This window comes from Schistocerca nitens, chromosome 1 (genome assembly GCF_023898315.1).
Source record: "Schistocerca nitens isolate TAMUIC-IGC-003100 chromosome 1, iqSchNite1.1, whole genome shotgun sequence".
NCBI classification, from domain to species: Eukaryota; Metazoa; Arthropoda; class Insecta; order Orthoptera; family Acrididae; genus Schistocerca; species Schistocerca nitens.
The window spans coordinates 968,960,172-968,969,253 of record NC_064614.1 but is presented as its reverse complement, the minus strand read 5'-3'; the positions used below and the strand labels follow the sequence as shown (position 1 = coordinate 968,969,253).

Genomic DNA, 9,082 nt, shown 5'->3' with positions numbered 1-9,082 from the left:
AGATTTCAATGCACCATATTATTCACCACTCGTTTGGCTATAGAATCCTATCTTCCAAAATAATCTCCGTTCAACGCGACGGCCTTAAGCCACCTTACAGCTGTGTGTCCACAAGGTACCACTCTATTGGTCAATGTCGGAGCCAATGCCTTGCTGCATCAGTAACTTCCATATTATCCACGTACTACTTTCTGCGGATTGCATGCTTCATTGGACCAAACGGACGAGGGTCGCAAGTTGCGTGATCCGGGCTGTAGAGCGCATGAGGAAGATCAGTGAAGTTTCGTGAGCTCCTCTCAGGTGCGCAGACATTCCTGATGTCTTCCGTTGTCATAGAGAGGGAGACGTTGGTTTGCATCCCCTCGAATGAGAGTGTCCGCACGTTCCAACATTGCATGAGTCACACCCGTGTGCGGCCGGCCGGTACGAACGAAATTTGAGTCTGCGGGACCTTGTTGCGATGACGACAGACGCCTCGTCTAACTACTCACCCTGCTTTTCTTCACTGCCAGGTCTCCGCAGATATTCTGCAAGCGCCTATGAATACCTTCGATGCTCTGATTTTCCGTCGAAAGAAACTCAGTTACAGCTCTCTGCTTGGAACGCATCTCCGTTGCAACCGCCATTTTGAAGTCTATGATAGCTCCGCTACCAATCGGGACTTCATGAAATTATAGGGAATGAAGCGGGAATATTCCATGATGTGTCACAACAAATTCCGAATTTTTTAAACCGAAATCAGCTGAGAAAAAATATGTTGCATTACTTATTGATCTCCTCTCGAAATTTGAATAGCTATTGAGTGTTGAGTGTATTTTATTGTTATTCGCAATTTTGAGTGTATTTTATTGTTATTCGCAATGTTCAGGAGTTGGACTAAAGGTCAGGGTCAAAGAATATAAAAATTAAGATTCGTTGATGACACAGCGAAGAATAATTATGAGGTAGAATGAGACTTTCACTCTGCAGCGGAGTGTGCGCTGATATGAAACTTCCTGGCAGATTAAAACTGTGTGCCCGACCGAGAATCGAACTTGGGACCAATGCCTTTCGCGGGCAAGTGCTCTACCAACTGAGCTACCGAAGCACGACTCACGCCCGGTACTCACAGCTTTGCTTCTGCCAGTACCTCGTCTCCTACCTTCCAAACTTTACAGAAGCTCTCCTGCGAACCTTGCAGAACTAGCACTCCTGAAAGAAAGGATATTGCGGAGACATGGCTTAGCCACAGCCTGGGGGATGTTTCCAGAATGAGACTTTCACTCTGCAGCGGAGTGTGCGCTGATATGAAACTTCCTGGCAGATTAAAACTGTGTGCCCGACCGAGAATCGAACTTGGGACAAGTTCGATTCTCGGTCGGGCACACAGTTTTAATCTGCCAGGAAGTTTTAATTATGAGGTATATTGAATGGAATGAACAGTCTACTGGGCATAATATATGAACTGAAAGTAAACCAAAGCAAGATGAAACTAATGGCGAGTAGCCGAAATGAGATTAGTGACAAGCTTAACATCAAAATTTGGGACCACGAAAAAGGTTAGCGTTCGTTCTTTTGGGTCACTGACCGCATAAACAGAATTCTAAAGAAAAATGGTATCCAGACACGTTTCTTTACTCAAAACAAATTTGGAAATTTGTGATACGTTCTATGGGACGAAACTGCTGAGGTCATTGGTCCCTAGGCTTACAAACTATTTAATCTAACTTAACCTTACTTACGATAAGGACAACACACACACCCATACCCGAGAGAGGACTTGAACCTCCGAAGAGGGGATCCACGCGAACCGAGGCAAGGCGCCCTAGACCGCACGACCACACCGCGCGGCACAACAAAATAAACGATTTTTTCCGTCGAAAAACGGATGCACCCTATTGCCTCCACAATGCATGCGTCTATGAAGTAACGTGTGGCTGCGGCAAATTGTATATAGGCGGAACGGGGGGAACTGTTAAAGAACGCGTTATGAACCACGAAAGGCACACGTGGCTAAAACAAAGTGTAAAATCGGCAGTTGCGAAACATCATGAGAACTGTGGCTCTGACATCGATTTTAATAACATACGTGTGCTGGCTAAGGAAACCAACATTTATAAACGAAAGGTCCGAGGAGCGGTTGAAATTTCCAAGAAAGCATGTAATTTCAATAGAGAAGACGGTTATAGGCTTCCGGCTTCGGGGCTACCCGCCATCAAGGAAGTGAATATGCATCCGCGGTGTGCGAGCAATACACTCGTCAACAACGCGCTGAAAAATGTTCAAATGTGTGTGAATTCCTAAGGGACCAAACTGCTGAGGTCATAGGTCCCAAGACTTACGCACTAGTTAAACTAACTTACGCTAAGAACACTCATGCCCGAGGGAGGACTCGAACCTCCGGCGGGAGGGGCCGCTCAATCCGTGACACAGCTCCCCAAATTGCGCGGCCAATCCCCGTTGCCAACGCGCTGCAAGTCACCTCGGCAGACAATAAGATTTTGGGTAAACATTCCCCCTCTATTGCTCTGTCCGTTTCGCATCTCGCCAATGATGATGGCCAGTCAGTGGCAGTAGGAGGAATTTCAACCATTAACTCTTCTCCAGCGTATGTATGGAATAGTGTCTCTCTATTCAATGCCGATGGGCCACCGATAGTGTCCACAAGAGTTTAGCCAACAACGGTGCCGACAGCCTTGCCGCAGTGGGAACACCGGTTCTCGTGAGATCACCGAAGTTAAGCGCTGTCGGGCTGGGCTAGCACCTGGGTGGGTGACCATCCGGTCTGCCGAGTGCTCTTGGCAAGCAGGGTGCACTCAGCCCTTGTGAGCCAAACTGATGAGCTACTGGATTGAGAAGTAGCTGCTCCAGTCTCATAAATTGACATACGGCTGGGAGAGCGGTGTACTGACCACATGCCCCTCCGTATCCGCATCGAGTGACGCCTCTTGGCTGAGGATGACACGGCGGCCGGTCGGTACCGTTGGGCCTTCTAAGGCCTGTTCGGAGGGAGTTTAGCCAATAACGCTCTTTCTTTGCCTCAGTGCGGGAATATTAGCCTATGACGATGGCCCGCCAATGGTAGCCTCAAGAATTTTAACTAAAATTCCCACTTCTTCAGCTCAAACTCTGAAGAACTCGCCTTTATAGAAGAACACGACACTAACCTCTGACAGTGTTCTAGCAATAGTAGACAGTGAAACGTCCTGAATAAGATCCCAGCAGAGGGGTCGGAACGTCGATTATCTTAGAAGCAAATATGACGGCCTAACAACCCAGAAGATTTTAATTCTCTTTATATTGTTGTCTGCACTTCTGAAAGTGTTGTAACTAATTACTTTACGAATGTAACATCTTTTCCCTTATTGTACGTACGCTTTGTGCGAACCAAGGAAATACGAGATACTGTTACAGAAAATAATATGCAAGTTGCTTCGTAGAAAATGTTGAATCTAAACATGCCCATACGACTATAATTATAAAATCAAGAATAAACGTCAACTAATCTGAAGATTTGCTACATTTCTCAGATGTGGATTATTATGGAACGTAACAGTGGCAAGAAAACTCACTACACCTTCATAGATATCTTACAATCACCAAAGAAATAATATCGGTCGTATAGGCACTGCGGACTGAGGGCTCGGAAGTGTTTGGAAAAACTGGATTCGGGAGAACAAGTAGTGAGTAAGACATGAATTCAGCATCTCCAGGTGGCGGGCCATCACGACCTCACAAACAGTGTGCATCTGCAAAACGCCTTGTATTGGGAAACCAAACTACTGAACGTGATCGTCAGAGGCGGCACTTGGCCCTATCTTGGGATTTGGCACACTCAGTTTTTTTCACTGCAGAATTCTCTCTCATTTCTGCAAATGTCCCGCACAACGTTCGTTTGGCTGTAGTGTACACCAGGCCATCATGTGTCCCCGATCCGACAAGGATATACGTCCCTCCTGCTTCTCAACTTGATCACAACAGTGGCTTACCTACCGTCTGTGCACATGGCGTTTTCTGCACTAGAAGACAGTGCTGCACAATGGTATGTCAAATTGGTAAGACGAGAGCCGCTAGGGTTCAGTTCTGGGCTGTTAAAAGTAGGTTCTAACGACGAAATAGAGACTGGTTTTAGGAGGTTTCCTGCATGAACCTAGTTCAATACTGGACCTCAGCTACACTTTATACAAACAGCCGAAAAAATGTAGCTTTCAAAGCACGTTTGTTTAATTTTAATTTGGCTCTTCGACATTAAAATATATAAGACATGAAAATAACGCATTGCAGCCATTAAGACTGTTAGAAGTGAGGATCTGAAAGCAAATATAATGTTACAGATGGCAAAGTTGAATAAGGGTGTTTTAAAATTTTCTTCGATTTCTTGACGACTGTTAATCAGTCGAATATTTTGTTGTTTGCTTCATTTATATCCAGCAGTACTCCTGTCGTTCAGATTTTTTTTTTCTCCAGATTTTAAATTTTCGGTCTCAATCCAACATTATTGGTATATCTGTAAAAATCTCTCTATGAATACTTTTTTTTGGCGTGTTGGAGTACACACACACACACACACACACACACACACACACACACACATACATACATACATACACACACAGACAGCAGCTTAGCTCCTACGTTGTGCCCATTTGTGTGTGTATTTGTACTGTAGCTCGTCAAAAACTTATTCCAACAGCTAGCAAAGTTTCTTTCTCTTTTGTCTGTACCTATGGACGACTCACCGCCTCTGCTATTCAGCGAACGATTTCTTTTATTTTTAAATTATTTGCATTCTGCCATAGCTTTCCTTCCAATATTTGTAAATTTTTCTGGGATTTAACCAAACCTGGACGTAATTTCAAGTAAATCAATAAAAATAATAATCTTTAATTACGTTAACAACAAAAATCTGTGCCTGTTAGGTAAAAAATTACTGTATTCTCAAAACTCTTCTGAATGTTCTGTATATTATAGCATATCTCATCGTCGCCGGATGCGATATAGCTCTTTCCGTTTAGTTTTGCTGTTTTTTTTCGATTAGGCACTCATTTGAACAATTTTAACCTTGGTGCCAACTCATTTTCACTTGTCTTAAAATAAATGAAACTACAGATGTAATTTGTTTTCTCCTGGAGGAAGTTGAATCGAGCGGACGCAAAGAAAGTGCAGATTTGCTCAATAATTAGTGAGTTTCGAAATACTTAGTTGTGGACAACATTAATTAATAACTAGTTCAATGATTTTATCTTTATGTTCTTAAAATAAGGACTCAGAGAGTTATTCTACAGAGAAAGAAAATATTTCTTCCGCCAGTTTCTCTCTGCAAGGGCGCCCATACAATTGCTTGTAGAGGGGTTTGTGTGGTGGGGGGGGGGGGGGGAGGATTGGCGACATATACGTAGACATAAGAAAGTCCCGGTTCCTACCCAGTTAAAAACCTGCGTAATACCAACTTCGAAATCATTTTCTTGAAAGAAAAAATACTTGACTAGACTATGTTTTTTCCCTTCCATGAGAGCTGGGAGAGGAGGAGGGGGGGGGGGAGGGGGAGCGGCCGCCCGCTTGCCCTCGGGTATGGGTGCCCTTGGCTGTTTGTTATATAACAGTATCTACCGTTAAATTTAGTTCTTGGGACACGGCGCGTTTACAGACTCCCCGAATCAGTTACATAAAAAATTTCAATTTTAAACAGTAATAACTGGTGGCATTCAACCGTTTTCTGTCCTACACACAGCTCAACAACACGTTTCGAAGACAGTGTTCACATCATCAGGTTGTGAAACGTACCACACGAAGTTAAAACAAAAAAATGTGAACCAACACACTTGCGGTGTTCACGAAGACAGACAGAATAACAATACATTGGAATGTGAGACCTCGTCTTACGTTAACATCGTCGATTTACGTCAGTGGTTGTGTGGTGTGGGGTGTGTGGTGTGAGACGAGACGACTACTAACAGAAGTCGACGATTTTAATGTAAGACGAGGACTCACAAGCAATGTACTTTTATTCCAAGTGCGTTGGTAAACGTTTTAGTGTTTTAACCTCGTGTGGTAACGTTCACAACCTGATGATATGAACATTGTCTTTCGAAACGCGTTGCCGAACTGTGTATAAGATAGAAAATGGTTCAATGTTATGAATTATTGCTGTTAAAATATAACCGGATAGTATTAAATTGCAATTTTAGAAACTTGTCCTCTACTGAATATTTTTCTGCGGAGGCCCAGGGACGTGAGCAAGGAGCTGGCCGGAACATCTCAATTTTGACAGATTCCCTGAGGAGTCTTTTCAAAGTAGTGTCACGTCCTTTTGTAGTGCCCCTGATGGAACGAGCAAGAAGATTACCGCACCATACGAGGACCAGATAACCGGAAGAGGCTGTTACCCGCACCAGCAATAAAACTCAGTCCAACCCCCTGGTCCCCAAACCCATTCCCCCCACTCTTTCTACGCGGACACACACACACACACACACACACACACGCGCGCTATATGTTCACCCTCTATAATTATCTGGTAAGTCAGCCAAGATTAGCATCTCATTGTCCGACGGTAATTGGTCAGGACCCGGGCAGAAAATTACAGAGGACCTCCTCGGTATTTGTTTTAGGCCCCGCTCTTCTCTGTTCCTTTTTTTTGTTTTGCTTCTCGGCGGCGGCTATGGCGCACTTTACGACTTATCAAGTTATCGTAGCCGTATAAATACCGATCACGATGAGGTGGGAGGGGGGGGGGGGGACGGAGGGAGGCAGCTGGCCGATCAGGGAGCAGCGCACGATTCGGACGGAAATGGGGAGGCGGCGGCGCGCTGTCGGGTAATCGTTGTAATGGGAACACCGCCGGGCCGGCGCGCCTCATGTCATTACGAGCCAGCGATCACCGGCGCGGAACCCGCGTGGGATGGCCGCGTCTGGCGCGCTCTCGGTTCTCAGAGCAACACACGACACACTCTCCAGGGGTCGCAGAGCGGGCACTGTGAACGCTCCGAGAGCATTCGCTGGTTCTCCAGAGCGTGCTGACCGTGACGTCGATGCCGACAGACTGGCGTCCGAACGTTCGGCCCGGGCTGCGGGAAGTGGGAGAGACGGTTTCAATTTTCGATAATGCCGTCTAGGATATAGATTTTCTGTCGGCCGACCGGTCGTTACAGGTGATTATGTGGATCGCAAACGTATTACAGGTCTGCAAATCACGACCTCCAACGAGATCGTCACGTCTAAGGAGAAGACAGTCTGAATACCGGCGATATTTTGTGCCCCGAAGTGGCTGCTCTTCTCCAGTAATCGTGCACTTCTGTTTTCCATCACCGAACTTTATTTATGCTTTCAGATATTCGCTTCTCTTTACATATACAAATGCATGCGTGCCTGGCTTTAAAATAACGTAACGGTAAACCTGTCATCAGTCCCGACATTGGTTTGAAATCAGAGTCCTTCACGAGGCTTGGTCATGTAAAAGGTGATATGACGTTGCCTTCCCCCGACTTATCCAGTCAGTTATTAGGGGGACGTACAGTGTAAAGTGGATTCTGAACCACGGAACAGCTTGGCATACTTTACGTTAGCAAACACTGACAGAGGAGAAATACATGGAAAATGGCTTACGAGTTGTGTTAGAAAAGTAATGAGACTGAGATAAATGCATGCGATCTGGCAACGTCGTGTTGTACTACTTGTTTATCCCGGTGTGTTCTTTCCTTCCAAATGTTAAAAAAGGTTTCAAATGGCTCTGAGCACTATGCGACTTAACTTCTGAGGTCATCAGTCGCCTAGAACTTAGAACTAATTAAACCTAACTAACCTAAGGACATCACACACATCCATGCCCGAGACAGGATTCGAACCTGCGACCGTAGCGGTCGCTCGGTTCCAGACTGTAGCGCCTAGAACCGCACGGCCACTCCGGCCGGCCCAAATGTTAAGTCCGAGTTCCAGCTCCGTATGACTATCACGTATTTTTGACAGCGCCATCAGAGAAGTTATGTTTTTGTTGTGTGTTACGAAAATGGAACAGCGGAATTTAGTGAAAAGCTCTCCCATCAAGTATTGTGTTTAACTTGGGAAATCCGCAAGTGTGGCCCTTGAAAAGTTGAAACAGTACAAGTTTTTCGCTGCCACAAATCATTTTTGGAAAACCGAGAACACGTTGAAGATGAACTTCACTCATGGAGACCTTCGACTTGCAAAACCGACGACAACGCCGAAAGTGTGAGTGCTCTAGTGAGATCAGACCGATGTTTAACAAAATGGTTCAAATGGCTCTGAGCACTATGGGACTTAACTGCTGAGGTCATCAGTCCCCTAGAACTTAGAACCACTTAAACCTAACTAACCTAAGGACATCACACACATCCATGCCCGAGGCAGGATTCGAACCTGCGACCGTAGCGGTCGCGCGGTTCCGGACTGTAGCGCCTAGAACCGCTCGGCCACATCGGCTGGCGATGTTTAACAATAAGGACGATGGGTAACCTGTTAAACGCTTCCACCGTACATCATATTTTGACCGAAGTTTTGCACATACGAAAGGTTTGTTCCGAAATGCTGCCGAAAAACCTCACAACTGAGAAGAAGGACAATCGAAGAATCGTGTGCGTTGATCTTCGTGGCAGGATTACCTGTGGCAACGAATGGTTCAGCCGTGTTATCACGGACAATGGATTTTTGAGCACAGTCCTGAGGAAAAGTGGTAAAGGAAGCAGTGGCACACTGAAACATCTCCTCGACCGAAAAAATCTCGAATGAGGAAAACAAAGATCAAAACCAAAATGGTTCAAATGGCTCTGAGCACTATGGGACACAACTGCTGAGGTCATTAGTCCCCTAGAACTTAGAACTAGTTAAACCTAACTAACCTAAGGACATCACAAACATCCATGCCCGAGGCAGGATTCGAACCTGCGACCGTAGCGGTCTTGCGGTTCCAGACTGCAGCGCCTTTAACCGCACGGCCACTTCGGCCGGCAGATCAAAACCATGCTGATATGCTTTTTTGACAGAAGGATCATGGTGCATGAAGAATTTATTCCTCCAGGATAAACTGCCAACCAAGCGTTTCACGAAGATCTCCTTGAAACGCTGAGGAAAAGGCTGAATCAAGTGA

The 9,082-nt window shown here is 45.5% G+C and overlaps 1 pseudogene; it reads left to right on the top strand.

Annotated features, from left to right (window-relative positions):
* The first annotated feature begins 2,665 nt into the window (after window positions 1–2,665).
* On the top strand, window positions 2,666–2,783 carry LOC126208321 (5S ribosomal RNA; annotated as a pseudogene).
* The last annotated feature ends 6,299 nt before the right edge of the window (window positions 2,784–9,082 follow it).